Below are 4,367 nucleotides of genomic sequence, written 5' to 3'. Positions count from 1 at the left end.
AAGACTGGTTTCTGTGCTCCAGGCCTCGCCCACTCAGCCAGGACTCAAACCAGCCCATGCTGGTCGCTTTTCAGGAAAGCTCAATTGCAGGAGGGAAGGTGAAAACAGAAGGGTGACTGTCATTCCCAGTTCCTGACTTTTTAAGTCAACACACTCTGGAGGACTACATTTATGATCCGTCCATGGAGATCTTGGAAACTGTAACGTGTCCATGTAGCCAGGGGTCAGGCAAACATAGTAACAAAGCTTGTCTCCCTCTTCTGGACTCACTATGGGTGCCACTTAGGACCACTAGGGCCTGCCTCTGATCAGACTGAGCTTATTTGTGTAACCAGAGCCAGGTACACAAGCAGTGGGTCTGGCTTCTCCAGAAGGTTTGCTCCTCCACAGAAAGAGAAACACAGTGCTAACCAGAGCGAGGACTTAAAAGGCAGAGATCCGAGCTGATGAATTAAATGCCTCCAAAAGCTGATGTGCATAACAAGGTTCCCTTTGTTCCCAGCATTTGGCTAAAGCAACTTTTCAGAATTCCAACTCCTTTTCTGATCACAAAATAAAGCCAGGGAAAACCAAGCAAGGCTGGCACGAAGGAAAACCAACAGGTGGGTAACAATTTGTCATCTGTCCTATTAAAGCAATCTAGACTTTTGTAAAGGCAGTCAGTAAGTGCTAATGAAAATAAACAACCAGAACTGTGCCTATTCATTAATGGAACCACAACTAGTAGAGGTTCCTAAAGCTCCTGCCAGCGCTTCTCCTTGGCTCCCCAATGTTCATTCTTCCTCCCTCCCCTAACCACAACCTCACCTACCTTTTCTCTGGCTCCAGGACGAAGTGCCCACTCTGGCTTCGAGTCAGAGCAAATGATTTTCTCCTCTTAATACCCCACTCCCACCTGACTTCTGCAAAGACTCAGCGGGTAAAGAATCTGCCTGTAATGCAGGAGACACAGGAGACAAGAGTTCGATTCCTGGGTTGGGAAGATCCCCTGGAGGAGGAAAATGGCAACCCACTCCAGTATTCTTGCCTGAAAAATGCCATGGACAGAGGAGCCTGGCGGGCTACAGTCCAAAGGGTCACAAAGAGCCGGGCACAACTGAGGGACTAAGCACACAGACACTCGGCTGAACCTGGCTGCTTCTCCCACTCCCTCAGGCTGAAGACGAGTCCCGTCCCACCAAGATAAAATCACCCCTGCAACCAACTGTAAAATGGGACAGAAAACAAATGATTATGGCGAGAACCCTCCCTGCCCTCTCCCCACCCAATACACCATACTACAAAGATTGTCTTAAGTATTCTAGTTATATAGTTAGATGTGCTCACCAATTTTTTTTAAAAAAAACTCAATACTGAAATGCATCAAAAATATTTTCATCCAAAATCGCCACTTGCCTCATTTCATGTCCCTTTCCTGGAATGATAACTTTGGCTTGGTGTGCGTCATTCCAGTCTTTTTATGCATTTACTTATTTATACATACATTCACTTCTGGGCTTCCCTGGTGGCTCAGATGGTAAAGAATCTGCCTGCTATGATGGTGACCTGGGTTTGATCCCTGAGTTGGGAAGGTCCCCTGGAGGAGGGCATGACAACCCACTCCAGTATTCTTACCTGGAGAATCCCCATGGACAGAGAAGCCTGGCATGACACGGTTCATGAGGTTACAAAGTTTTGGACATGACTGAGCAACAGCATATTCATTTCTATATATATCCATGTATTCACTTTTGCATACACGTATACATTATGTTTTTAATAAGAATACTTTTTACGAACTAGAAATAACTTTCAGTAATACCAGTAGTAACTATTTTCTACAAAAGTATAATTATGATTAGAAATATTTTAGGTTATCCAGAATTAAGGAGAGCTCTGTCTGTATTCATGCTAATTTTTCCTTACTAACTTGATCTTACAATTTGGTTTTTTAGTCCTTATTTTATTTTTATTCTTTTATTATTTTTTATTCTTTATTTCAGTCTTTATTTTGCTCTCTGTTCATTTTTAATCCAAGTAAGATTAGTGGGATGGGAAGATGAAAAAAAAAAAGGTGCATTTGTACATAGTTAAAACTTACACACACATACCTGACCCTCATTTGGCCCTTCCTTTTAATCAGATGTAGGGAGAGATGAGGACCTTGGAGTAAGTGACTCACTTCTGCTGCTAGGGTGAGCAGCAATGGGACTTAAAGTGGTATGTTTGGATGACGAGCTCTGCTGGGTAGGTGTTTTTAAGAGGAGGGGACTCAGTTTAAATGATTAAACTAGAACACAAAGATAAGTAATTGAGCACTATGGTCACCAGGCTGTGTGTCCCCTATTTTGGTTAATTACTGGCATGTCTTACCTCCCCTGGCATCTGCTCGCTGCTGAAGAGCAGACAGTAAGCTGCCCCTGAGCTGTGCACACACTACAGGCCCTTGGTAAACACGAGTGACGCCTTCGTCATACACCCCACTTCCTGAATTCCCTCCAGTCTGAGACTGAAGGAAGTGCCCGCTCTGGCTTCCAGAGTCAGAGCAAATGATTTCAAAACTGAGAGGTAATGGAGGTGAAGGTAATGAATGGAGTCAGTAGGGCAGAGGCAGGGGGAGCAACCGCTATGCAACAAAGCCAACCTTAGCCACAACCAGAATTAGCTGAGCCAGGGGCCAGGTGCTCACTGAGGAAGAAGTAACTGAAAGGGACCTTAGAAACCAGCTCAGCCAAATCTCATGCAGTGTAGCCAGAAGGAAAGTAGGTGTAGCTCAGAAAGTAGGTGTAACTTGCAAGACCGCATTGCTAGCTCCTCAAGAAAGCTAGCAGGAACTCCAGTCTCAGCAGTCCCAAAGCAGGAGTCTTTTGAGTGTTTTGTGATCCCATTTGTGTGAACATAATGAGTGAAAATTGCCACTAAAATACACTTCCACTGATTTAATATTTGCTATTTAATATATGTTACATTTGGAACTCTATAGAATATTTAAATCTCTAATCCTTATTTAAAAATTAATAATTGGCAGTGACTAAGGAATATCACCTAAAGAAACAACTCCTTAAAACTAGTTTCAAATTCTGCCTTTGAAACACGGTTAATCTAATTTTTTTTTAGTGGATGGGAAAGTCACATAAAATGCTTATATGTGTGTATTTATCTTTAACAATTTATTTTTATCCATTTTTAGTGCTTGAAGCAAGTAGAAAAACCAAAAAAGAACTTATATAGTGGTATCACTTATCAGCCAAAGACAACTGCCATGGACACTGTGGTCCTTTTTTTTTTTTTTTTAAACAAAAACTAAACTCTATTTTTTGAAGCCTTTTTTTTCACTCGATAACTTACTAATATATTGTGACATTCTAGACATATGAATAAACATATTTCTACAGAATTACATATGTGATTTGAATAAGAAATTGTAATCAACTCTACTCAGAATCTCCCAACTCCAAAAACTCTAAAGCAGCAATAAGAAATAAAAGAAGCCAAGTAAGCATGCAGACAGGATTCATGTTCAGTTCAGTTCGGTTGCTCAGTCATGTTCGACTCTTCCTGACCCCATGAACCACAGCACACCAGGCCTCCCTGTCCATCACCAACACCCAGAGTTCACCCAAACCAATTTCCATTGAGTGAGTGATGCCATTCAATCACCTCATCCTCTGTTACCCCCTTCTCCTCCTGCCCCAAATCCCTCCCAGCATCAGGGTCTTTCAAATGAGCCAGCTGTTTGCATCAGGTGGCCAAGGTATTGGAGTTTCAGTTTCAACATCAGTCCTTCCAATGAACACCCAGGACTGATTTCCTTTAGGATGGACTAGTTGGATCTCCTTGCTCTCCGAATCTGAAGAGTCTTCTCCAACACCACAGTTCAAAAGCATCAATTCTTCAGCACTCAGCTTTTATAGTCCAACTCTCACATCCATACATGACCACTGGAAAAACCATAGCCTTGACGAGACAGACCTTTGTTGGCAAAGTAATGTCTCTGCTTTTTAATATGCTGTCTAGGTTGGTCATAACTTTCCTTCCAAGGAGTAAGCGTCTTTTAATTTCATGGCTGCAGTCACCATCTGCTGTGATTTTGGAGCCCAGAAAACTAAAGTCAGCGACTGTTTCCCCATCTATTTGCCATGAAGTGATGGGACAGAGTCAGACATGACTGAAGTGACTTAGCAGCAGTAGCAGATGGGAACAGATGCCATGATCTTAGTTTTCTGAACGTTGAGTTTTAGGCCAACTTTTTCACTCTCCACTTTCACTTTCATCAAGAGGCTTTTTAGTTCCTCTTCACATTCTGCCATAAAGGTGGTGTCATCTGCATATCTGAGGTTATTGATATTTCTCCTGGCAATCTTGATTCCAGCTTGTGCTTCCTCCAG

General features: G+C 42.5%; 1 protein-coding gene across 6 annotated transcripts in view; it reads right to left on the bottom strand.

Moving 5' to 3' along the window:
• The window catches only part of PLCH1 (phospholipase C, eta 1), a 253,204-nt gene that overhangs the window by 222,967 nt on the left and 25,870 nt on the right, over positions 1 to 4,367 (bottom strand). Inside the window, exon 2 of one of the 6 annotated variants that reach the window (XM_010844734.1) lies at positions 812 to 932. The exons of the other annotated variants lie outside the window; for them this stretch is intronic. The gene's annotated coding sequence lies outside the window, so the exon portion shown is untranslated. The remainder of the gene's footprint in view (positions 1 to 811; positions 933 to 4,367) is intronic. 6 annotated transcript variants of the gene reach the window in all.

Source organism: Bison bison, unplaced genomic scaffold, assembly GCF_000754665.1.
Source record: "Bison bison bison isolate TAMUID 2011002044 unplaced genomic scaffold, Bison_UMD1.0 scf7180017864207, whole genome shotgun sequence".
NCBI lineage: Eukaryota > Metazoa > Chordata > Mammalia > Artiodactyla > Bovidae > Bison > Bison bison.
The sequence above is the reverse complement of the archived record's forward strand: the minus strand, read 5'-3'. Positions and strand labels throughout refer to the sequence as shown.